At 38.7% G+C, this 27,853-nt stretch overlaps 1 long non-coding RNA gene across 1 annotated transcript; it reads left to right on the top strand.

Annotated features, from left to right (window-relative positions):
• LOC118166886 lies at positions 1-27,723 on the top strand. The gene is made up of 4 exons (XR_004750782.1): positions 1-99; positions 13,004-13,019; positions 23,515-23,519; positions 27,713-27,723. It is a non-coding gene; the product is annotated as an uncharacterized LOC118166886 (long non-coding RNA).
• Positions 27,724-27,853: the final 130 nt, after the last annotated feature.

Genomic DNA, 27,853 nt, shown 5'->3' with positions numbered 1-27,853 from the left:
GTCCTGGTTTCAGTTAGGACAGAGTTAATTTTCGTACTAGTAGCTGGTAGGACGCTATGCTTTGGATTAGGATGAGAAGAGTGCTGATAACATGCTGATGTTTTACTTGTTGCAGAGCAATGCTAACACTAAGCCAAGGACTTTTCAGCTCCTCGCTCTATCCTGCCAGTGGGCAGGCTGGGGGTGCAGCAAGAGCTGGGAGGGGACAGACCCAGGACAGCTGACCCAAACTGGCCAAAGGGATATTCCATGCCATCTGACATCATGCTGAACAATATATAGGGGTGGCTAGCTGGGGTGGGGGGCCGGCTGCTGGGGGATAGGCTGGGCATCGGTCAGTGGGTGGTAAGCAATTGCACTGTCTATCACTTGTTTCGTACACATTATTAGTCGTAGTACTATTATTATTATTTTCCTGTCTTAATAAACTGTCTTTATCTCAACTCACAGGCTTCACTTTCCCATTTCTCTCCCCGTCCCAGAGAGGGAGGGGGTAGGGTGAGCGAACGGGTACAGGAGCTGGAGCTAGAGCAGGAGCTGGAGCTAGAGCAGCTGCAGGAGCTGGAGTGGCTGCAGGAACTGGAGTGGCTGCAGGGTCCATCGTAGGGGTTGGAGTGGCTGTTGAGCCTATCACAGGACTTGGAGTGGCCGCAGGGTCTGTCACTAGGTTGATAGTAGCATCAATTGCAGCTCGATAGGCATAGGCCAGGGCCCAGCACGCTACAGTGAGTTGTGTCACTTTGGAACTGCCAGAGTCATGACACCCTTTTTTCAAGCATTCTACAAAATAACCGGCAGCAGGGCCAGTTAGCTCAGTTGGTTAGAGCGTGGTGAAGGAGAAAGGGAGAGTGAGCAAGTAGGAAAAAATATTTTCCCCTGTCCCCTCCACAGATTGGCTCCCTAACGAAAAAAGGCAATAGGTGTAATTGTTAATAGTTTCCGGGATATGGTTTCCAAAGTATAGAGTCGATGACAGTTCTGAGTACAAATACCAGGTTAGAGTCATGACCAGAAATTTCATAATATCATAAGCTATTGTTACACCACACAGTACCATAACAATCTTAAACCAGGGCCCTGAAAGGATAAACAGCACGACAGGGATCACATACAGAAAGTAACGTGTTATAAAACTCAATGTGGAAAAGAGGCACAGCAGACTTGAGATTAAAGCAATCAACATTGTGACTAGCAACTATTAAGTGGGTCTAATACTTATACCAATTTTAGCTTATCACACTCTGGTCAGATCTGTCATTATCTCAACCCTTTATAACCCACGTTGGGCGCCAAAAGGACTGTTGTGGTTTAACCTGGCCGGCAGCTAACACCACACAGCCGTTTGCCCACCCACCCCCCTCCCTCTCTGGAATGAGGGAGAGAAACGGGAAAGTGAAGCCTGTGAGTTGAGATAGAGACAGTTTATTAAGACAGGAAAATAATAATAATAATAGTAATAATGTGTGATAGACAGTGCAATTGCTTACCACCCACTGACCGATGCCCAGCCTATCCCCCAGCAGCCGGCCCCCCACCCCAGCTAGCCACCCCTATATATTGTTCAGCATGACGTCAGATGGTATGGAATACCCTTTGGCCAGTTTGGGTCAGCTGTCCTGGGTCTGTCCCCTCCCAGCTCTTGCTGCACCCCCAGCCTGCCCACTGGCAGGATAGAGCGAGGAGCTGAAAAGTCCTTGGCTTAGTGTTAGCATTGCTCTGCAACAAGTAAAACATCAGCATGTTATCAGCACTCTTCTCATCCTAATCCAAAACATAGCGTCCTACCAGCTACTAGTACGAAAATTAACTCTGTCCTAACTGAAACCAGGACACTGATATAACGATCAGCTAAGGCTCTGGGCTGAAAGTGTATTTTCAAATGTACTTGAAAAATTGTAATGCTTAAGTTGCATTAAATAAGTGCATAATGTGTAAATAATTAAGTATTTATGCTTTCTGTTGGTTTATTTTTCATTTCAAGGAACTATTCCTGATGTGTAGTGATCATCCATAGCAGCATGCATCTCACTGGGCCATTGTGAATCAAAGACCAAAGAAATGATTTTGTCTTTATTTTTGTTAATAAAGTTTAGCACTTTGAGTGCAGTGCATAACAGCCCCCTTGACACACCATCTATTCTTCTTGTTAATGTTCACTTGCTTCCAAGCTATTGTCCTGTAAAGGCTGATTGCTGGCAACTCCCTTTCTCTTAGACTTTTCAACTTCTGGCCAAAAATCATCAAAGGAAAATAGATGATTCCAAGGATTCGGGTCTCTGTTGATTTTTTGTTAGAACAGTGCAAGCTTCTTAACGCTGTTCTGGATAATCTGATGAGGAGATTTTTGCTATAGGCTGAAAAATTGAATGATAAAGCTTTTCTGGTGTATTTATCATTTTAAAATGTTTTCTGGCTGCAAGTGTTCCTGTCTGTCAACAGTTTTTTGAGGTCAGTTGCTGGAATAGAGGGCCATCTGGGGCAAGAACATACTGGGGAAACAGGGAATCAAAGCTGTGTAATAGAAGATGAGATTTTCCTATAGCACTTCACAAAGTGCTGTTAAGTCTCTTCTGCTGTTTGGTTGGCTTTACAAGCTCCATTTGGTGCAAAACCGTTAAGTAACCTTTATGTTTCAGAGAGATCTCTATTTTGGAGGAGTGGGGGGGGGAACTTTTTATAATGGCATGTGGTTTAGGGTTTTTTAAGGTAACAGTGGCAGAGAATCTTAAATCATAGCAGAGCTTTGTGTCAAATTACATAGTGCTGAGTTCTGTGCTTCTGGGTAGTTTCTCTTAATTGTGCTTATTAAAATGTGTTTTAGAGTTGCATGTCACGCACAGTGATTTACAGTTATAGATCTTGTTTCTGCTCACAAATAAGAAACCTTGCCTCCTTCCTACAACTGCCTGGCCCAGTAAATACCTGTAACAGGTATGACATCCCAGTAAGTCATTTAGTTTGTTCCCTGAAAGCCGTTACCAGATGTGCTCTCAGACTATCTGTTTTAGGTATTCTCTGAGACCAATTGTCCTAGTATCACTGTGATTCTTTGCTAAACTAAATCCACATGAGGAGAACCCTAGGACTTTCTTTCTAGTCAGTCTTTTAGATGTTCTGCCTTAAGCCAAATCCTAACTGCAGTCAAGGAAGTCTGAACCAAACTGGATTTGAACCTTGTCATCTACCTTTTTCTTTTGCATGCTCCCAAGCCTCCATTCAAAGTTTACCTCCTCCTTGTACTTATTGAAAGAACTCAAACTAGAAGCCAGACTTAATAAATATGGCACTTTAAGCTTCATATACATCAGTCTTAGAGACTTGTCTCCAGGTGAAATGAAAACCAAGCGCTATACTTATTTGCTATGGCAAACCAGGAGCAGTTTATAAGAGGAGCAAGTTCAGATTTCTATTCAAAAGTTCTATCCAAATTACAAGTTCAGAATTCAGTTTAAAGGTTTTGTTTTCCTGTATAATTTAGTCCTTTAGTATGTACAAATACTGCAATTAAACTCTGGTGATTTCTTTTTTTTTTTTTTTTTTTTCCCTGTATGGAATGAATTTTGCTTACCCTGTGATTTTTCTTAGCTACTCAGAACTCCAACAGAAGTTTGATACCAATATTTTATTGAAAATATCTGTTCACTAGGACTTGTGGTAGAAGCCCTGTACATCTTTTTAGTTAAATATTCTCCAGGCTTAATTTCTATAAGCAACATTTGCCTAGTACATATTACATTTTTACCAGTACAGGAGGAGAATTACATGTCCAGTTGTCCCTTCCCATGCCTATGTTTCTCAAATGTTAAGCCAGTTAAGCAAAGTTAAGCAAGTTAAGTTGCAGGTGTTACTCTTTCTTTGGTTTTAGAGATGTGTTTCTTGTCTCTGGGGTGTTTACTTGCAATTCTATTTACTGCTCCTGGCCATGCACGTACACGGTCATTGCAGACCACTTTGAAGCACTCTTTTTCCTAATGTAGATTTGGAGAGACAGGAAGACAAAAGACAACTTAGAGTCGCAGGCCAGTGCAGAGATACAGGAGCAAGATCTGAGGAAATTGCTAGATCTGCACTGTACAATACAGCAGCACAGGCTCAGGTGCAAGTAGAAAGACTGAAATGTTGCATGTTTCAGAGGCAACTGGTTCAGCAGTAACTCTAGGATTTCTGCAGGATGTTGCGTCACTAAATATAGACATGCTGAATATGATTTCTCTAAGGTTATACAGAAACAAATCCACATCTTGTGATAACAATAATCATGAGACCATCCTTCCTCCTGTTTTTCATCTCTCCTGGGAATGCAGACTGGGAGGACTGAGAATGTCAGACTAAATATTCTGAAAGCTTCACAAGCTCCTAACTGGGAGGGAAACAGATACCCAATGCTACCCAATAGATCAGAGACAGGCGGAGGAAAACATTACCCACCACTGCCATAACCATTGGACTACACTGTTTCAAAAATACATTATTATTTTGTCTATTTCTAGTTTTTAAACAATCTATTCTTAGAGGCAGAAAGAATGCAAATTCCTGACTTATTTTCAAAGATCCATATTCTTCTGTTATAGTAAATGTCTTGAAATATTTTACTTAAATTAAAACTTGCCTATAAATATTCAATGAGTTCTGCTGACCAGAATAGATATGCTCATTTATCCTTCTGGCATGGATTTTGGAGGGTTAGGAACCATTATGCTTACTTGGGGCTTGCTCCAGAAATTGCACATCTCAGTCAGTATCAAGCTTTCCTATTGCTCTGGGACCCAGTATCCACAAAGCCCACCTAATCTTGGTGCAAAATTAGGTGTAAATCCTGTAACAAATTCACTATTTTTTCATCCCATTTTCCTCTCATGTATCTGAACTTGGTTTCATGTCTCCATTCCACTGCCTCTGTTCTTTTTGTCTTTGCTCATAGCCTGTGTTTTCTATGCTTGTTTTAGCATCTCTTCTCTGATAAGACCGGCCAAGGTCTGCAGGGAAGCTGTTGCCAAAAATCCAGGACCTAGAATTCCTAATTTCCTACTCGCTGTATATCGGACTCTCCTGGCAGGCTAAACAAGTATAAATATACTGTATCAGAGTGAATGTAATAATATTTAATGATGCTAGTTACAAATGATATACATTGTCAGTGAACATTGGAATTTGCTAGGATTGTGAACATGGAAGAACAAATTATTATTTGGTAAAGGATTCAGCACAGATGTAACTAACAAGAACTGGAGATCTGGGGAGTTCGTTTACCTTGTATTTCACAGAATCATAGAATGGTTTGAGTTGGAAGGGAAGATCCTCTAGTATTTATCTTACAGTATTTATATGGTCAGACCTGGGAATCTGCATAATAACCAGTAACAGCATGTGTTATGTCAGAAATAAGAGAGACTAAAAAAGGACCAAGCCAGTTTCATCTCTGGCCAAACATGGAAAATAGAGGTGGGTGGAGAATCTTTCCAGAATACAACATAAAATGAAATAAACAGGTTACGGCCATTTTTACTTTCAGCTCCTTCTTTAGCCACGATCATGATTTAGCTCCAACTTTTTTCCTGGATATCTCCATAAATACTGTTTTTCAGGGTAAAAAAAAAAAAAAAATGTTTTAATCGGAATTAGTGCCATTGCTAACATGATTTCTGACCACTGTATTCTATCTCACTTCATACAGCACAGCACTTTCAAGCATACAGACACCTAGGCTGGCAAAATTATATTCCCCAAGATGACCAGGTTTTGCAAGTACTTTTCCTGAGTATGAACTATAACAGAGCAAGTATCTTCCCTGTTATTGGAAAGACCTCGCATATTTGTGGTCAATTCAGATTTTATAAGAACTTGCTAAACTCAGTATTTGCACAGTTAGCCTGAAATTGCTTAAATTTAATGAGCAATGAATATCAGTTAAGTGATTACTAATGAAAACCTAACCTAGCCTAAGCACAATTAATTTCTGTTGAAATCTGATCCCTTAAAATTCAAGTAAATTGACTTGGTTCTGTTTTATTGGAAAAATATTTTTTTTTAATTAAATATTTTAACAAGCCATGTCAATTTTATAAAACAGGTTGTCCAATTGCAAAATCTTCCACTTTCATTTGCAGATGCATACATCTTGGAAAGTTAATGTACCAAATGTAATGAGAAAATTCTGCAAATTTATTTAAAAGCATATATAACTGCTTGTACCCAAAGTCCCTGTCTTAAAAGGGCCTGATCCTAGTATGCAGGTTATACTCTGCAAGAGAAAAGACTTGCTCCTCCAAGTTTCTAAGGAATAATGTCATCTGATCTCCTTACCAAGACACATTTAAATGAGAGCATTTTCCCTAAGTGTTCACTAAGAGCACTGCCAAGAGAAAGCACCAACAGCAGAGGACCACCAGATTCAGTGTCCATGGATCTGCAATATTAGTCCTACAAATCCCTTGCAAGACATATTGAGGATTGGGGCTGCTCTTCCTGTTGCTTAGCATGTTCTGTCTGGATGGTCTCTGAGACTTCAGAGCATGTGAAATAAACAGCATCAAATTAGATTTGTTCATTTATTTCAACTTCCAGTGAATACATTGTATTTCAGTATGGCTGTTGTACCAAAATGTCTGAGAAGACTTGCGGCTGTTTCTTAGATCAGAACTCAGTTTTGAAGTATTTTTGCCATACTAAGCGCAGGGAAAAAGTTTGCCCTGGAAAGCTGTATTTCCTCTCAAGCCATTTTAAGACAACAAAGGAAATGAGGTGTTACAGGAGTTACCATTCACTTCTAGTAACTGGCCAGTTCCAGCATTTCAGCCGAAAACGTAAGATGAAACTCAAATCCCTCAAAGGGCTTGGACCAACAGGCTGGATGACTATCCTAATCTCATAGGTCTAAAGTCATCCTTGCTGTCTGTCTCTGGGGGTGTTTAACTCTATCAGGTCAGTGATGTGTGGACAGACCTCCGCCTGCAGAGGTGAGGCTGAGGAAGCTGCTCTGCCTCAACACAGCAAAATTAGGACAACTCAGGATGGCAGCCAGTTACCAATGCCCTCCAGGCTCCCACATCCGTAATGCTTTGTGATAACTGTTGAGCTGACTACAGACTATTGTAGATCTACCACTTTCATCTTCCAACTTAAGAGTATGTGTTGTACACAAATTAAATCTGTGAATGTTGGTCACCAGCAGTAGCCAGCATTTCAGCAATGAGCAGCAATTCAGTGGTACCTGTTTCAGTGTGTTTGTTCATTTTGTGTTTGAATTTAACTGATCGCATCACTTTGGAAGGAGCTCTGAAAATCAATGCAATAAATAAATACCAGTATGAAGTTCTATGCTTGTTTGTTATGAAATCCATTGTTTTAAATGAAAATTTCAATATGCTTACATACTACAAAGTAGGATCATTGTAAATTTTATCCCAATATTCACATACTGCAGGGTACACGCATAAAATTTGTACAGGTTATTGGATATTTTTACTTGTAGGTTTCTTTAATATTGATTTAAAAGCTGTTACCCAGAAGGCTTGTTGATACTAAACATTTTTTCTTTTTTCTTTTTTTATTTTTTTTCTTTCCTTTTTTCTTTTTACAGTGAGGAAAACCAGTCCGGACTCTTAAGTTTTCAGACACTGATAATATGCATAATTTTGTGCAGCCTTTTAATAATGCAGCAAAAGGATATGTAAATCTGCCAATTTCATTTACAGGGTTGAAATCTGCTTCAATAATTTTTGTGAGATAAAGAAGAGATAAACTATATGTATTCATTTCCATCAAAAGTTAATTGACAGCCAGCTCTTAAGAATAGTTCTGGTGCTTTCTTTACTCTAATGTACAAGTTTGAAATTTTATTTTATAATAGAGAAAGAACAAGCCAGTGAAAATGGGCTCTTCTATAAAGGACCCTTCCCCTACCAGGCAGTCTGCACTGGGGTCTAGCTAGAGTATCTCTTCTTCAAAAGCCTAGAGAAAATATTTTCTTCACCAGACATTATCTATTTATTTATTTTCCCACATCTGTCAGCCAGTTTGGAAGTAACAGTCAACACTATATCACAGAATCACAGAATATTCTAGGTTGGAAGAGACCTCCAAGATCACCGAGTCCAACCTCTGACCTAACGCCAACAAGTCCTCCACTAAACCATACCCCTAAGCTCTACATCTAAACGTCTTTTAAAGATAACCAGGGATGGTAACTCAACCACTTCCCTGGACAGCCTATTCCAGTGACTAACAACCCGTTCAGTAAAGAAGTTCTTCCTAATATCCAACCTAAACCTCCCCTGCCGCAACTTTAGCCCATTCCCCCTCATCCTGTCACCAGGCACGTGGGAGAACAGACCAACCGCCACCTCGCTATGGCCTCTTTTAAGGTATCTGTGGAGTGTGATAAGGTTGCCCCTGAGCCTTCTCTTCTCCAGGCTGAACAATCCCAGCTCCCTCAGCCACTCCTCGTAAGACTTGTTCTCCAGACCCCTCACCAGCCTCGTTGCCCTTCTCTGGATGTACCTGAGCACCTCCATGTCCTTCTTGTAGCGAGGGGCCCAAAACTGAACGCAGTACTTGAGGTGCGGCCTCACCAGAGCCGAGTACAGGGGGAAAATCACTTCCCTAGCCCTGTTGGCCACGCTGTTTCTTATGCAAGCCAGGATGCTCTTGGCCTTCTTGGCCACCTGAGCTCACTGTTGGTTCATATTCAGCTGACTATCAACCAGTACTCCCAGGTCCTTCTCTGACAGGCAGCTTTCTAACCACACATCTCCCAGCCTGTAGCGCTGTTTGGGGTTGTTGTGCCCCAGGTGCAGGACTTGGCCTTGTTGAACTTCATACAGTTGGCCTCAGCCCATCTGTCCAGCCTATCCAGATCTTCCTGCAGAGCCTTCCTACCCTCGAGCAGATTGACACACGCACCTAACTTGGTGTCTGCAAACTTGCTGAGGGCGCACTCAATCCCCTCATCCATATCATCAATAAAGATATTAAAGAGGACTGGTCCCAGTACCGAGCCCTGGGGGACTCCACTAGTGATCAGCCTCCAACTGGATTTGACTCTATTCACCACAACTCTCTGGGCCTGGCCATCCAGCCAGCTCTTAACCCAACGAAGTGTACACCAGTCCAAGCCATGAGCAGCCAGTTTCCTGAGGAGAATGCTGGGGGGAATGGTGTCAAATGCCTTACTGAAGTCAAGGTAGACCACATCCACAGCCTTTCCCTCATCCACCCAGTGTGTCACTTTGTCATAGAAGGAGATCAGGTTCATCAAGCAGGACCTGCCCTTCATAAACCCATGCTGACTAGGCCTGATTGCCTGCTTGCCCTGCAACTGCCGCATGATGACACCCAAGATAATCTGCTCCATGAGCTTCCTTGGCACTGAGGTCAGACTAACACACCTACAGTTCCCCAGGTCTACCCTCCGGCCCTTCTTGTAGATGGGTGTCACGTTTGCTAGCCACCAGTCGAGTGGGAATATGTTGGGAATTACAATGTATAATCTTAAAAAAAGCAATTTGACTGAGTTTTATTCAAGAAGTTGGTCCCCAAAAAACAACTGAGATAAAATGAATATTGATGATGCTACAATGAATACTGAGATGAGGCTACCACAATGCAGCAAGATAGTCCTTCAGAAATCTTTGATTCCTTCCAGGTGATCCCCTCAAAAGTATGTACTCATGAAGCAGTGGTAGTATATAAGTTTTAAGAAACTGTGACAAGGATATCTGGCACAAAATGGCTCACAAACAATTTGCTAATATACTATTGTCATCTACTGTTAACGTTTACAAGATCTTCTTTTAGCAGTAAAAGAATGAACTATCAGTTATTTTCTTAGTTGAGACACTGAGTTTTGGACACTATATTTTGTTTTTCTTTGCTATAAGAAATCGATTCAACCTATATTTTACAGAAGAAAATTTCAAGTGCTGTAGTTTTGCTTTCCTAGAGATTAACCAGCAAACATACAAATAAGAGACTTCTAGCCAATTTTCTTGAATTAATCTAGATTCAGCCACTTGGCAGCATACCAAAGGGCAGGCACTGCTTGCTTACTTATTCAGCGCAGATAAAACTCAAGTAAATGTTTTACAAGAAAGACAAACATTTGGGGCTATAGGAATGCTTGATTTAGCCTCGCACTTTTTTTCTTTTTACAACCAAAGGAGAGAATTCTTCATTAAATCTGATTCTTTTGTTGTTTTTGAAAGCCAAAATTATTTGTATTGTTATAAACCAGCTAGAAGCTACCTTTACATATTAATACCAGAGGATTAACAAAGGCCAGGCCACCTGTCATTGCTGAGTTTTTGTTCCACAATACTTTATTTTCTTTAGATGCTACAATAGTACAATTTGCTTAAAATAGGTAGCCAGTCAGAGAATCCCAAATGTCATTGATATTTATCTTCTGAACACACAGCTGGACATTCAGTTGTGTGCTACAAAAGGCTCTGGCTCTGTTCTTTGTGTGGGGAAGATTCCTGAAACTGACATTTTTTAGATATTTCCCTCTTAAAATAAGAGAAACTATGAGGAAAAAGAAAAAATAAGTAGTAGATTTCAATGCATTTATAGGTACTGTCATTTTCATTCTTAGAAAGGCATGCCAAGGACAAGAGGAACTGGAAAATTTAAGGGGAAGCCATGAAGTTTTGCAGATGCTGGCTAGGTTTACTGCTGAAACTACATAAAATATTTAAAAGTACTATAATAGGTCTAGAGTAAAGTACCTCTAATGGTACTGTTTAAGTTATGAATTTATTATGAAGACTTAACACCTGGCAAATCTAAAAAAAAAAAAAAAGGTAAGATGAGTAATTTCTGGGTCTTGACAAATGGCAAATAGAAAAATAACATTTTTTCCTTGACCTAGTTCTGATTGTAACCTTTAATTCCCCTCTGATTAAGCCTGGATGGTAGAACAGCAGGGGTGTTGGGAAAAAATAAATAAAAATTAAAAAAAAAAAAAAATGGCATTGAGTTATGTGGGCTTGCTCCTGTAGCTTATATAAAATGTTCAAATTAAGCTGAATACTGATAGTTGAGGCAGTGAGACAAACAAGAAAATATAAGGTAGCTCCTGTCTGAGGTTCATAGCAAATTATCTAATTAACTAACTTCCTTTCTCATAGTCAGGATCTTAATTTTGAAGCCTTCAAAGCTCCAGTACCCTCTGAATATTGAGAGAACTCTGTCACATTACTGTAGCAGTTTAAATGATTGGGTTTTGTGTGTCTCACCAGAAGTTACCACTTCCTCAGAAAAATACAGAGGGAGAATCCACCGGGGCCTTGGCCTTGCCAGTGACTGACCAAGTGTCTTAGATTAACCTTAACATAAATGGAGCTGGACCAAGTTGGCCAGATCTGAGCTGGAGTCACTGAAGTGTGTGCATCATCTGCTGAATGCTGTGTGGGTATTATCTGTCAGCAAAATGCCATGAGTGGACTGCTGGGAATACTACCTTCCTAAACTGACGCATAAAATTACCCAGAGCTCATGTCATTCTCTTTTCTACTTCTTAATGTTTGTTTCGGGGTCACCTAACCTTAAATGTTTGACTATCACCATAGCATCTCAGCTTGTAGGAAGTGGCTAACTTACCCAGATTCTGTAAAACAAAAAGACCTGGGAAAACATGACGGATCAGCACATGGTTTTTCTTTTTATTCTTCTGCCTCCCTATACTGGCAATACACACAAGACAACTGATTTCACAGAGGGATAGTATTTGCATATATATGCCTACTATTCTCCACATAAGCCTCCTATTATATGCACATTTTAAAGGAATATTGCCTGCAGGTGTTATCCAGGAACTGAAAATGCACCAATTTGGTCTTTTTTTAAGCAATAACGACTGATGGAGAAGATGTTTCTTTTCAGTTAAGCATGCCAAGACTTAGGTTTTCTCATAATTAACTGCTGTGAAAGTCCTCCCTACCAGTCATCACTGCCTAAGTATTAGATGGGATGGAGGGGGGAAGGTTTATCATTAATCACTAGAGAATGCCAGACAACTGCAGTTTTGCTGTAATGGAACATATAAGTATAAAGAAAAAAAAAAAAAAAACAGCAACAGTTACTTTTTAAGGTATTATAATCGTACGTTGGCCCACAAGTTTTCTTAGATATAAGTTATTTATGTATAGCATTTAGAGATCGGCATGGTAACTGAGAAGAAAATAGGACTATGCCAATTTTGTAATTTTCAGTACAATTGCCGTTGCACTTGTTTGCTTTCAGCATTCTCTCAAGTGAAAAAACAGCAGCATTTTCTAGGGACAGGTGTGCATCAGCTCTCAGAGACTGGAAAGAACTTAAGCCATCAGCCACAGTTACAGTAAGGAGGCTGTTGTGAGCATGCAGCAGGATGCTCATTTGGTGTTTGTCTGCTATGTGCTTCATTGCAATCTATATGAAGTACAATAAATATGAAATATAGCAGTAATTATACATGACTAATATACATTTCACATTTATATAAATATCTATATCTTTATATAATATATATATGTGAAAATTATATAGATGACTTGCATAAATATGCTAAAACAAAATAAACAAATATAAACTATGACATAAACAAAACATGACAAAATGTCTTATATTTTCACACGGGAAAAGGAAGCTCTATTCATGGTTTTCTGTGTTGGTCATTTAGCTCCAGCTATCACAGTAACAGTGCATGGACTCTCTCTCTTCTGTATAGGGAATGTTATTACTCTGCTATATTAAGATGAAGCTTGACTTCTCCAGCCCTAAACTGCTCTGTAGAGGTACTCCTGTATACCAACACATGCAAGTAGTCCTGCCCTCAAATATTTCAGTCCTACCATGAAACTAATGTGGACCATTGCAACTGATGCCAAGTTACAGCAGCCCTAAAAACTCAGAGGTGTGTCCCTTCAGCTGGGATCAAGAGGGGCTTTGGTTACACATATTATTTACATTTGCCTGTCTCGGGAATGGGTGCAACTGAACCCTGTCTTTCCACAAGAGAGCACAGACATGAACTGAGTGCTGTGTCAAGCTGCTCAGTTTCTGCCTGCCACTATTAGAGAGCTGCATGCAGGCTTTAATGCTTTCACTTTAGGAACCAATAGTAATGCAAAAGCTTTTTTCCATTTTACCAAGAGAGTGATTCATGCCACTGCTTTCACTTTTCTAGCACCAATATTCAGTACCAAGGAGCCTTCAAACCAATATACTCCAGAATGAACAACCAGCTAGTACAGTTTAGTATGGATGCTCTAAATTTTACTAGCTTTACATGCTGGTGCACATATGGACTGAAATTCTAACCTCTGTCAGTCACTACACTGTGATCAAGACTTCACCCACTGTATCTTAAAATGTAAAATATCACCATATGTGGTGGATGCAGAACCCTGCCTCTGAGCCTTACCTTTGGTGTACCTTTGGCAGGTATGTTATATAAGAAAGGCAAGATAAATTCTTACATGGCTTATTTTCTTGAAATTATGTAATTTCAATGGAATTTTGTATATTGATGATACCCAGATAGATGAGAGTAGCTGTTTCTAGATATATTGCCGAATCTGTCTAGTTTAAATCCTAAGATTTCAGAACAAGAGATCTAATAAGGCTTATTGAAGAATACAATGGCACAGCAGGCTGCCCAGGGGCAACTAAGAACTAACAAAGCCACAATATTGATATTTTAGCCCAGACACAAAGCAGACTTAATAATTTGATGCAGACATATTCCCCTCTGCAACAAGGTTGGTGTGCTTGCCTATTATACACCATTTGTACATAGCATATTGCATAGCTCCCTCCTGAGAAAATCAACCAGGTTACGAGCACACTGTGTAACAACCACAGAGATTGTGCCATGGCTGGAAGAACTACCCTAGCAAAGAGATGAGAACAGGAGAATTCAGCAGACAGACAGCCCATATCAAGTAAAGAAAAAGATGGAAGCAGTGATTCAGAATGTTGTTTTCCAGTACCAAAGGATGATCCTAAGTCAAGCTGAAAAAAAAAAAAGAGTACATATGTTTATGGTACATATGAATTGGAAGGCATCTATTTTGGAGTAATCATACATAGTATTTTAGGGTTAACAGGCAAAGAGAGAAACAGGCATAACAAAGTTCACATACCACTCTACTTCATTGCAACTGTGTGTGTTCTTGAATAACTAAATCTTTTCAGGCATACATATATTAATGTTACAATTTGTCACAAAAGTACTTCACCATGATTTTAGGACTAATGCCTTGAATTAGGATTCAGGAAGGCAAAGTATCAGTTTTATCCTGGCATCTACACTCTCGGTGATTTTCAGAAAGTCAGAAAGTCCATTTTTCAGTCTCAGCTTTTTACCTGTAAAATGGGAATAGTTATCATAGCACCGTTGCTCATCTCATCTATTCATCTCTCATCATAGGCACAGCCTCCTGACTTTTTTTAAAAAAACTGGTTTATATCATAAACAGTAATATATGAGCCTTGGTAACATCTCTGGGGAAGTATTTGTTTTATTTCTGGATGTACTGTACATCCATTATTCCTTGATCTTGTATGACCACACTGCTAATATATAAATGCTAAATACTTATGCTTGTAATTGCATAGAGTCAGTGTGTAAATGAGACTTTATTAAAGACATCTAAAAAAGAATAGTTGGTTACTGAGGGAAAGTTAAAGAGGAAACAAATACAATAAGCCAGGCTTATGTTTCTGCAATGCACAAAAAATCTACGTCTAAAATGAACTTATGTATATGTCTAGAAGTTAGGCATTTCTCTGGTGAGTAGTTTACCAGTTTGTTACCTTGCCTTGAAACATTTTTATAGTTATTTTCAATCTGGCTAGGTTCTAATTTCAACCAGGACTTAATTTTAAATTATATTAGCTTTTTTGCCATGCCACATTTTTGTATAGTCTTGTTTTTTCTTATTAAAAGCTCTAATTTTTTTTCTACTGTGTTAGAAGTATGTTGTGGGTAGTTGTTCTGGATTATCCAAAAGAAGTAAAGGAAAGGATGCAGTTATTTGCATGCTTCTTATTTTAGAGCTCTTTACTATGAGGAAATTGGAATTACAATGACTGGTTCAAAGCAGAAACATTTAAGTGAAAAGATCTGTGTTCAGTTTTAGTTATCCTCAAGATATAATCACATTGCTTATCATTTTATCAATACTATAAGCATTGTTAAAGAAAAGGTACCAGAGAAACTACCACTGTAATTTTTTTGTTTCTTTTTGTTGTTGTTGTTCTTGTTCTTGTTCTTGTTCTTGTTGGCTTTGTTACAAAAGCCTTTAAGGTACTAAGAGTAATTCTGGATGGTTGGTTTTGTTTGTTTGTTTGTTCTGTTATTTACAAAAGCCCTTCAGGGACTAAGAGTACTTTTTCCTTTATCAGATAAGTTCTTAGAAATCAATTTATGAAGGAGCTGGATTATTCTAAAGCTAAGCAAGACCGAAGTCCTACTGGTTGTCACTGGAAAACGCTCTGACAGACCAGCAGTCTCCATGAGCAGAAGGCATAGAGGCAAGTTGGCCGGTTCGGCTGGGACCTCAGGTGTGTATTTGCTTTGTTGTTAGTGCTGCTGTCCAGCACTTCAGCTTCTGTCGGTGTCATCCTCTATTACCTCCACTTCTGCACCTGATGGTCCATAACATAAAAGCACTGCTTCCTTTGTTGGTCCAACAAGGGAGTGAATTAGAGAGGTAGCCATCAGCTCAACTCTAGTCCAGAATGCAGTATTGCCAGGAGTAGAAAATTGTATGTATATCTCTTGCCTGTTATTATTTCTGAAGCAGCTTCAGATTGTCTGAGAGTGTCACAATAAGCAAATGAAAGATAAATTAACTGAATTAAATTTAAAGGGGGGAAGGAGGAGCTGGATTTTCAAAACTGCTTCTATGATTTAGAGCCATAACTCCGGTCATAACTCTCAATTCACTGGGAACTGACTGTCTAAATCTTTCAAGCTCTTTTGAAACTACCACCCAATAATTTTTTCCTGGGCAGATATCACTAGCTGTTTCTTTTCCCCAATGAGATAAGTGTATCATAAATAATGTTCAGCAAAATAAGTCCATAATATACACTTTTTATGCACTTTTATACACTTTCACAACGGTAAAATAATATCTGTATAAAAAGTTAAAATGGTTTAGTTCTGCTATGGGTTAATACAAATTTAAACTGTAAAATAATGATTCCTTGCCAAATCTCATCTGGGGTAGCGCTTCCAAGTCTGTCTTCCATTTCAGTTTGGTTTAAAAGATCAAAGAAGTTCCATTACCTAATAAGCCCTGTAAATCAAGGAGACTGAAATCTGAGATTCAAAATGAAGTGTATCTAAAGGCTAAGAAAAAAAAAAAAAAAAAAAGTATTATGTTAGAGGTAGGTAAATACTATAAAACATGAATTCACCTTACTGAAATAAAACTTGCATCCAACTTCTAATGCCTACAAAGTTTATTTTTCAGTCTATGTGAACAAGAGGCTTCTTCAGTTCCAAGCAATGCTGAAGTTCATTGAATGCTTTGAGAAGTGTCAGCACTTGTGAGTCTGCCACCTGCTCCAGCAGTTAATTACCCCTGTAATTAGGGGGGTTTCCTACTCCCATGGTTTCCATCCACTTCTCTTAAGTGGTTTTAGCATTTCATAAATGCGAGGCTCTAATACTGTTCTTGCCACTGCTCTCAAGAAGGATTAGATAGTTTGATAATTCCTCCCCTTCTTACTCATCCAAGGATATTAGATTGCATTGCTCAGAACAGCAGTGAGAGCTCATTTGAAGTAACTGTGTATAATGACTCAGGAGTTTCTCTGCATCGGATGAACAGAGATGAAGTTCTTAATCTTTTTGGTATCATTTTCATCCATGTTCTAGATAGGTGGTTGCACGTTTGGTAAAAATTAAAAATACTGTGTTGACTTGCGTTTGTTTTATCAGGTTCGTTTTATCACACCACACTGACAGAGCAGCCTCTCCTTACTGCCAACTTTGGTGGTAATAAAAATACTGGAGTTTGTTGGAACACGAACCAGTCCTTGAGTGTTACCAACAGGCACAAGAAAGTTGATATCCCCTCAGAAACAACTATATTTTGTGATCAGTCTGTAAGCCAGCAATCCATCTAATTTGTCCTGTTTTATGTTGCTGTAATAAGCATTTTTAAAGCAAAATTTGATGTTGTACTAAGTCAGGTGCCTTGAAGAATTCATGTACCCTACCTCCAGGAAGTTGCCATTATCAGCCAGGCAAACATTCCTGCCAAAATAACAAGATCTGCCTTCTGGGAATGCTGACTGGCTTTCATTTCGTTTTTGGGTTTGGATGTTTGCTGACACAGTCCTGAATGCATTGATATCAGATGAACCAATCTGTTGTTCTCTAGGTCATCCTTCTAATATATCAGGATTATGTTGACAATTTCCTGCTCTTTGTTTTTTTATCAGATTGCCAACATTTTGTTAAAATAAATGTTAATGGTTGAGAAAGAGCTCACCTGCTACAACCTGTAAGACTCCTGGGCTGAATTTATCTGTGTATGATGGTCTGAAAACTTATCAAAACATAGAATAAGCTTTTCTTCTTTTTAAGTGTATTGTGTGAGGTATTGCCCTCTTAATTGGTACTAGAGGTTGTATTTTGAGTGTTTCTTTTAGCAATCCTGTAACCCTGCACACTGTTTGCTTTTCTCATTGGAGTAATTCCATTTATGTGCAAAGAGGGTCATAAATATGAGAAGCAATCGATCAAGAAGACTTCAGGTTGCATTTCCAGAACAAATAGTACCTAGCTAGAGAATCAGGGTCTCATTTATCTGTGATTTATCTCTGTTTTATAGATGCATATGTACAGGGCTTTGATCTGATATCATACAGATACAGGTGTATCACTTTAGTATCTGATCTTCCTTAGATGTGAATATATTTGAGCAAGGCCAAGTTTTAATTGGTACCAATAGCAAAGACCTTACTGGTTCTCCATTCTTATCTTCTCCACAGGGGAAAATATATATATATATATATATATGAGATATTATGTAAAAATGCATATATACTTCTGATTCTAAAGCAACAAAGAAGAAAGGGAGACAGAAGCACTGGCCAAAATTAACTTGCAGATTTCTACAGATGATCAGAAATTTTAGAAAGAGAAATGGAAAATGTATCAAAATTCCATCCAGTGTCTGAAGATATTTGCAGAATAAATAGCCCAATGTGTCCAGCCATAAGGCAAAGCAGGTGTTTTGAGGAAGCAGAAATGTTCTCAGAGTGGATGCAGATTTCTTGTGTGTCATCCTTATTGTTCTTCAGCCTTAGCACAAGGTGATATTTTAAGGGAGGAAGCAGTGGGATCAGAACTAAGAGCTTTCCAGCTTGAACATAACAGTTGCCAAATGATGTTGTAAGATTTACCTGTGTACGATAACAAACCAAATAGGCACACTCAATCATGAGAAAAGAATATTAGAAAGGTTGATGTATTGTTGTTATTACAAAATACAGAGCAAAAATGCATCTGAAAGTAATTTTTTCCTGTTTCATTATACTTTACAATATGCACACTCAATACTGGACATTAACAATGCAAACCATATATACTGGCTGATATAATGGCTTCCCACCTAATCCTAGGCAGAGCCATTATGAGCAATTTTAGTATATTTTATTGAGTCAGTGAAAATTTTATTTTCTGAAAGACTGTAAGAGAATGAATTGCTTTATGAAAAATACAGCATAGTACCGCATGTGGTTTGGAGGACTAGTGATGTTCCCTGACTTTAATAAGCCACCCAAGTTCAGGAGCCACATGTTTCTCCTCTGTATGCAGTACCAAGGAATGACATCTCTAATAATACTGTCACACTTGTTCCAACGTTCAGGGTCTCCAGAAGTCTTAAGACAGATAGGTTCTTCTGCAATTGAGTTCTGCAAATTTCAAGCAGGATAACTTGGTAGCTGCTGCTAGGTAAATGGCTATTTGCCATTAGGTATCCCCTTGTCTGGTGCCTCCAATGGAGGAAGGAAGAAAGCAAGTACTGAGGAGAGCCTAAGTGTCCTTCCTTTCCATCAAAAGACCAAAGGTATGGTGTTTTTTCTTTGTTGTTGTTTTAGGTTGAGGTGTCTGTGGTGTGAGTTGTCTGCTGTGAAATCTGTGCAAGGCTTCTCTGAGCACAGTATCTCCTGGTGAGGCAAACCTGGAGGTACCGCGCAGTGCTGGGTGTTCTCTACTCCATTCACAGGGTGGTTGGGGTAAGACTAGGCTGAGCCTAGGGATGTATGAAGCAGTAGCCAGATCATCTGAGCTGATGTGTCTAGGGGTGTTATAAATGACAGCCTTGATCACAGCAGCCTGTATACAACGCTTTTCAGGCTTTTTAACTATCAAGGCCCTAAACACCTTTCAGAGAAGCAGACATTTCTGTAAAGATAAGCTTAATGGTATTGGCCTTATTTTTTTTTCTTAGTTACCTTCCTTGGATATCTTACAGACCACTACCCTGGGTGCTCACAAACCATAGGTTGAAAACCACTGCTGTAAACACACGCACAAATCAAGCAGTGGCCCTGCTGTTGTTTGGAGGCTGTCGTTCATTTCACATTTGTTTTGTCTCTCTGGACTGCAAGCTTTTCAGAGTACGAACTTTCTTTTTCTGCTCAATGTAATATATAATGCTCAACACAGCAAGGACTCAATTTCAAGTGACAATACCAGAACCCCAACAATGAATAACAATAGTGAATGAACACAGTGATTGTCATCTAGTGTCAGGAAGGATTCCTCCACAGAAACCCAGCAGCTGAGAGACCTGATTAAAATGAGACAGAAGGAAGTAAGAGAAACTTTCTATCCTATTACTGACTCAGTCATTTGCTTCTCTTTGCTAATATTTTATTGGCACAGCAGGACAAAGATGTAGGCCTATTTCAGAGTGTAATAGATAGTACTGTACCTGCAATAGTTCAGTATAGAAGTTGCAACCACGCTTGCTCTCTTACATGTGACTGTCTAAATACAGTCACAAATACTGTACCCATGCTGTTCATTCCAGAAATCTGACATTTCTCAAGATGAGGCTAAATGTGTTTACAGATAGATTGCTGAGTTTATTCAAGCTGAAGGGTACTTCTTATCTTTTGAAATGTCAGGCTGCTGCTCCAAGAAAAGCAAGTACAAGAGATAGGGCCACTGTTGCACAGCTCCATTTTCAAATGAGCAATATCTGATTGAAGATCCCAGAATTCATACAGCTCAGTGTTTTGCTGTGATATTCACTGCACTGGCAGAGTTTAGTTACTTGTGCCTGCTGATTACTCTCTTTCAATTGAACTTCCACAGCAGTCTCAAAATTCTAGTATCCTTTACAACTTTTATATCTATTTCAACATCTGTAGTATCACCTGAAGGGCTGTACCTTTTAAATGATCCTCTTAATAAGCTAGAGAGCACAGGTTTTCCATAGAACTGCTCTGTAGAAAGGCAAGGAGAGGCACAAGAAGAGCATAATGTTGTTGAGAGTCTCACTGTGAAACTGCTGTTAGCAGACTACCTGTGTGTGGCAAGAGCAGGTTGGGAGCTGCAGTACTGAGGACGTCAGAAAAATGTTGATCTAAGTTCAGCTTCAACTCCCAGTGCTGATAGCTTTCATTTCTCCTCTATATCTTTATATCTCCTCTCTACTTTAGGGTTCTCTATAAAATCCACGTGTAATATCTAAGCAATCATACCATACTGTTCACATACCTTCCATATATACGCTGGATGGAGATGTTTTTAAACAGGAATCATTTGTTCAGAGTCTGGAATGTGCTATTTTATTTTCAACTTATATGAACTCAATAACTAGCCTTGACTAATTGCCTCGAAATTTTTAGGATATGGAGAATGCACCTCTCCAGAAAATCAAACAGAAGAGCACGACATTAAAAAGGTTAATAAATCACACATCTGTGTAGTCACTTAACTGTTATAAAACCCCATTTGCTTAGGCTGGTAGTGCTGGAATCACATTAGAGCCTGCTGCAAGGTAGTAACGTGGATTTGCTATTGCTGTTGAAGCCTCAATTTAACCCCTGTCCCAGAGTACAAATGACCTAGTCTACTGAGTATTGGAATCACTTTGATCCAGATCTCTGCTAGAGCAAGAATTATTTTGTTTAGTTTAATATTATTCAGTACAAAATTAAAGGTTAGATTATCTGCAACAGCTGCTAAATTTAAATGCGGCAGAACCACTGTGAAGGATTGGGTCACCTAGCTAGTAATAGAAAGTGAAGCAGCGCAGAAAAATGGACAGCATTTTTTTTTTTTTTTTTTTTTCTTTTTCTGTTTTTCTTTTAGGATTCCGTTTCTTTTAACAAAGGTGTCTATTGTTGGCACATCACTTATTACAAATCTCAGTGCTCAACATAAGCTGTTTTATTTTCATCTGTCTCTTCAGACAATTTCATCATAGTTGTCCTATGGCACCCTTCTCAGAGAACAAATATCGACATTAGATCTTTTCTGTTTGCATGGAGAAAGGGAGGTACAACAATATTTAAATGACTTTTAAATAAAGCTAATAGTACTGCTTTAGTCAAGGCATGGGTATGTGGAGTTTGTTGTACAGAATCTTTCCTATGGGAAACTTTATCAGATTAGATTTTTATGAACAGACATTTATCTAGCTGTAAATAATATCAGTCCTAACCCATACAGAGCTCTGTAGGAAAGGAAGGTCTATGCAAAATTTCTGGATACCCTCCAAAGGCATGGGAGAAGAAAACCAACTTGCAGTCACTCTGCTGTGGTGGTATCTCTCTACCTGAATTCTTCCAGCATCTTCTACAAGTCTGACCTCAAAAGTCTTCCTTCTGGAGACACCCGTGAAACTTGCTGGAAAGACCAGCTTTATGCAACATGCTGGGTTAAACAGATGCTAGAGAGACAAAATGTTCCCTTCTCTCCCTTGACATACAAAGAGGGAGGCTGGAGGCTGTACGGTCAGGAGGTGCTCTCTCTTAGGCCAATAATTTTCTGTCAAAAGGAGCAAACAGTATTCTCTGTAACAAATAGCTATGACAGCAATGTGGCACTCAGTACTCCTCACAAGTGTGATGTAAGACATATCACAAACTTAGGCAGCAAAAGCTAGGCCTTCCAGCCTCCTTTCAGTTAATACACCCAGGCATTTAACTGGTTCAGATCTTATTAATTTGTGCTTGTGGTCTCATGTTGACATTGTTGTAAAAGCAACTAGCTTAAAAAAAAAAAAAAAAAAAATATTTGTATTAAGAACAAGGAGGAAGGGGATTAAACTGCAGAGTTCTCGATGCATTATCAATGCCTAGCAGTATTTTCCTAGTGCATTTTTTATTAGTAGAAACTATGGTGTTTTCATATAAAAGGGAATAAATTTACTAAATACATGAAATCTGGCATCTGATATGATTTCAATACACACTCCCCTACACAGAACCTCTCAGAGGATCTGTCTAACATTTATGAAGCTGTGTTTGGTAGACTGAGTTTATATTTGCTGCTGTAGCAAAAAGCATTCTCACCTAATGATGACAAGTATTATCCTCTTTATGCCATAAACAATTGATTTTCAAACAAAGATAAGAGAATTGTATATTATGTATTCCATCTGTAAAACTAATTAACTCTTTTGATTTAGCTGAGAAAGGTGATGTTTTCTGAAGCTCAGCTTTACTGAAAATTGACCTTTCCATCTACAAACATACCATTTAATTTACAAGAGAAACAAAACCTTCAGAATTATATTTACTCAGTTACTTTAATAAAGGTCAACCCTTTTCAGAAACAATTGTAAATGTGGCATTTAGCTTTTCATATTTTGGAAAGTGTTACTTGAATCTCCACATCCAAATAGAACATTGCTTTTGAATTAAAAACAACTACATAAATAAGAACAAAGAAATTTTATTAAATTGTCTCTATCTAAACTGCTGTAATTAACCCTTAGTTTTATACTTCCCTAGGACTATTTTCTTTCTCCTGTGATTAAGGTCAACTAATTTTCAATACGTATAATACATGTACTAAGAATGAATATAATGTGCTTTCAAAGGTCCCCCAAATTCAGGAGGAAATAGAAGAGGCCTTTTCTTTGACCTTTAGGAAGGAGACTTGGCAAATTCATCGAGAAAAAGCTTTTTTGTCTGAGATATGGAGGCCCCAGTCCAGTAAAGCACTTTACTATATGATTAAGTGTGAGTAGCCCCACCGCAACCAGTGGGTCTACTCCTGTGCTTGAAGGCCAGCAGCAGCAGTTACTTACTAAATGGATCGTAGCTGAGCCCTGGGATGTCCAGATGGAGCACAGCCCTGCGGTGTACTGAACTTAAAAAATACAAATCAATGGAGTATGCTAAAAAGCGGCAATTTCAGTGATTTGTTTTGTATTCAGACTTTCTGATATCAAAGAATCTAATTGTGTTGGTTTCGAGGTATGGAAAGTGGCATCAGGACAATTTCCTTGTTCCTTCAGTCTCTTGCGCACTTGTATAGCTGCAAAGAATAAGTCTTTTGATCTGCCAATTCTCTAATAGAAACTGCAACAAATGAAAGCCATTTGGATGAGAACCATTTAAAGTTTGTACAATCTACAAAGAGAATGAGCAAATAAGAGTCCTAAGACAAGCAGAGATTTAAACCTATTGTTTTTGCTTCTGGTTCCTCTCTGAAAGTGCACTCTTTTTAAGAGCTGACAGTGCTAAAGATCGTGGTCAGGTGGAAGTTTTTCTGTCATCTCATGTGAAGCTATAATAGGAAGAAGGATAGGAAGTCTGCAGTAGACCAGAAACAGTTATTCTGAAGCTTGGATTGCTGGAGAAAACCTAGACTCTTACAAGGTATTTGTGATGTTTTTCAATGTGTGGATTCTATAAGCAACCACAGATCCCTTCCAACAACTTCAATGAAGAAAGGATTTACATAAATCCAATAAAAAAGCTTACATTTGTCATCATATGATAACATTTCAAACTAGCATGTGGAAAAAATCTGTGTAATAGAATTAGCCTGAGAATTGTACTGCCCAGGACATTTCAGTCAGATTAATGCTAATCTTACAGTAATTTACAGCATGAGGAAACTTTCTCTACAGAATAAACATACTGGTGCCAGGTCAAAAATGTAACTGTTGACTTCAATGCTACTACACCTGGATGTACTGAGGTTGTCCTCCCATGTGCCCTTTTCTACGGTTTTTGACCAATATTTTGTCCTGCTGCCTTTAAAAGCCTAAAATAATTGTGAACGAATCCCAAATGATTATTTGATTTGCTTCAAAGTTGAATGTTAATCCTGTGTTTTGTGGACTGAGCACTGTAGGCTAAAATTTAAGTTTGGGACTTGCTAGAGCAATAAATTGTTTTGCAGAGGCAGCATAAAAAATCCTCTAAAACAAACTCAGTGTACAACCTATAACAAGGCTAAGCCACGAATATCTTGCTAGGTGCAGAAATGTTCTGGAATGCTGAAGTTCACTGTGGTTTCAATAATAGGTTCAAAAGCCTCTTTCCTATAAGTAGCTTGACCATAGGTGTACCAGTTTCCAGCATCATTCATTCAAAATTGTCATAGTTTTCAACTTTGCTGTCAGCATCTGAGCTAAGCTTCTACGGGCTTGAATCTCATGAAATATCTCAGTGAAGAACCAGCCTCAACCATGCAGTGCATTAACTTGTGTGACAGACTTTGGGAAAACCTTTCACCTCACTACAACAAGCAGCCCTGAGGAATGAACCACCTGAGCTTGCTCAGAAAAACAGAAGGGAACCCACTTCAAACATCTCAGCAGATAAGATCAGCAAAAATTAACTAAAAATGTGATGTCCTAGCTTAACAAAATGAAACTTGTCTAGCCTCAACTAGGGGCTTTGTTTGTAGCAGCAGTTTCCATGGAGACCAATTCCTCTTCAGTCCCATTTGGTCCAATTGGTAGACCAATTCCACCTACTGTCAGAGCAGGTAGATAATCCAGAGGCAGGACAGGTGAAAAAGACAGTTCTTGGTTCCTGGTGCATGTCTTATCCTACTGAAAGAGGAAGGAAAGCGTGTTCGTCTTTCCTTCTGCCCTGGAAGACTAAAAGTAGCTTGTTGGAGTTCTTACAGCAAAATGAAAAACAGTCAGAAGTCTTACCAGACTAGGAAAGAAGAAAGCACTATGTAAAACAAAGTATTAAACAATCACTGAATAACCAAAGGTCCATGCTTTAGCTGCTCTATACCTGCTTTATTTGGTTGAAGTTTCCAGAGAATTGTCCCTCACAGTTTTTGATGCAAGCTACATACAAAGAAGGGGCATTTGCTGCATCTTATCCGGTTCTAAATCTGTACAGTTTTTCAAATAGAGGATTTTGAAGCCTTGGTTTAATTCAAATTTTGCAACTCTTACTGCAGTAACACAGTGCCAATAGTACTCTCTTGGTACTGTTAGAAATGGTCATCAGTCAAACCATGAATGGTGTATGATAAGGAGAAATTGCAGGTCACCTTGTACAGCTATCAACCTTAGTAGCTACAGGTTCTTAGCCACATGCTTCCCTCTAAACCTGTATGAATTAATGGTTACAATAACAAAAAGCACTAGTGGAAGTCCAGGACAGATTTTTCCCTGTAGTAGAGACCTGTAACATTTTGACTATATTAAGTATTTGTCTCAGGACAGAAAAAACTTAAATTCTGCCTTGTAGTGAAATGGTTCTAAATATGGGTTGACAATACCAGTTCAGCTCTTCTTTCCCACAGTCACTGTAATGCATGCTTCACCTCCATAAGCTGACTGTATTCTTTCAAATCATTCAGAGTCCTTTGTAGTGTTGTCACTAAAAATGCAATCTTACTCAGCACAGTAATAAATCTCAAAGCCAGCTGGGGAACTCTTTGTAATGTGTTTTAAGTGATGCTTCTGTCCTGTTGTGTGTCATTTGGACAGTAATGAAATGGCAGTGGTTGGCATGAAGCTGATTGGACTGTATGTATTGGATCAGGCAACATGTTCAGCTTGATTATAGAATGAAAACTTGCATTTTTGGAATATTATTTTGTGGAACCTGTGATGATAATAAAAATAAGGCAGACAAATCAGCCTGTTCTAGACAGGTTCAACAAGGCTTTTAGTACATCCTTTTCCATTTCCAAAACAAATTATTTTCTAGGCTCAAAAGGTGAAACCATGATGTTCAAAAGCCTTGTTGCTTTAGAAATGAAGTACAGCATAGTTTAAATATCAAAGGTAAATGGAAAAAATATGTGAACATGGAATGTAGTGGGAAAAACATAAATACTAAGGTGTATGTCAATACATTCAGAAACACTGATAAATTTATTTTTTATCTTTCTGATTTTAATTCTGAAAGCAAATATTTACAGCTTTCAGAAACCTTTAAACTAAAGATTAAGATTTGCTGGAACTTACAATGTTAAGATAACATATTTAGTGATAAGCACTGCCTAAGTAAAAACAATCTGAGAGTGAATACCAAAAAGGTTCTTTTACTAATGAAGGATCTCCCTAACAGAAAATTCCACGAGACTAATACTTCCACTGTCAAGCACCATCTGTGCTGGAGTTTCATGTTTATTTTGTAGAGACCTTGGTTACTAAAAATGTGCCCTTTACTTTTTCACACCAGGCATAAATATTTCAGTAAAGGGAATTCTGAACATCCTTCCTTTCTTTTCTTGAAAGAAGAGTAAGAAAAAATCTGTGTTTGTGGGCATATGCTCAAATATTGCAACATTATTTGTTATTTGTAATGATATTTGTGAATGGGGTTTGTGTTTGAAAACTTACTCATAAGGGACTTTCAGATATTGCACTCCTAAATGTAATGCTTCCGGCTGCAGTTCCAACATAACAGCAGCATGCCAAGGGGCTGCTTGGGAAGCATTTGGCACACAGCATTATCTAGCTCTGTTAACTCTCCCTCATGTTCTCCTCCTTCCTCCCAGGTTGACACAAATTCCTCTCACAGTTTAGAATCCGAAGAGAAAACATAAGTTCCCATGTATTCCTTCAATATTCAGAATTCCCACTAATCACAGTGGGAAGTTTGCACAAGAAAGGATGATGAGGTTGGATTGTAACCTAAATCCATATTCGAAAACTGGCAAAAGCTTTTCCTCCTAAACTTTAGAGACTGTTAGAATGCAACAATCTCCCATTCATGTTCATTTGCTATCCTAATCTAAGCAGCTGGACAGTATAAAGATATTAAATAGACCAAAAGGTTCTTAGTAAAACCCCAGCCTGGGTTATCTTGCTTAAGAGGTACTTCTGTGTTCTTTGTTTCCTTTCTTTTTTTTTTCATATCAGTTCAGATGAATTAAGCAATAGAGAGAGCATCCTAACAAAGAACAGCATGCAAAGAGCAAGAAAAAATGAAGCTAATCATTGCTATTTTGCTGATGCCATATTTCAATGCTCCAGTATCTTGTATTCCACTTGTGGCTTCCAAGCTGCTTTGAGCTCCTTGCTAATATTTGATTAAAACATCACATGGTGTCCTGAAGGCGATACGTCAGCTGTCCCCAGGCAATTTGAAACAAAAAATAGAGGTGTGAGTGCACCCACACACGTATGGACTGTATTGACTTATCCAGAACCGGTCTTCTGAGATGGGTGACAGATAGCCGATGAGTCCAGGTCTTTAGCTGTGCTCTGAAAAACACTGCTCCTGGCTGTGGATTTTGCTGACTTGTTTGGAGCAGTGTATTAACTCTCGCATAAACTGCCTGTGCACATTTCTCTATTTTAAATGCGGTTCATTCTTTCATGGTTTTGTGAGCCTCTGTTTGATGACAAAGTAGCTCTTAGCTTGTCAAAGGCTGAATGCCACTTCTGTACAG

The sequence above is a fragment of the Oxyura jamaicensis genome, chromosome 4 (genome assembly GCF_011077185.1).
Source record: "Oxyura jamaicensis isolate SHBP4307 breed ruddy duck chromosome 4, BPBGC_Ojam_1.0, whole genome shotgun sequence".
Taxonomy (NCBI): domain Eukaryota; kingdom Metazoa; phylum Chordata; class Aves; order Anseriformes; family Anatidae; genus Oxyura; species Oxyura jamaicensis.
The sequence above is the reverse complement of the archived record's forward strand: the minus strand, read 5'-3'. Positions and strand labels throughout refer to the sequence as shown.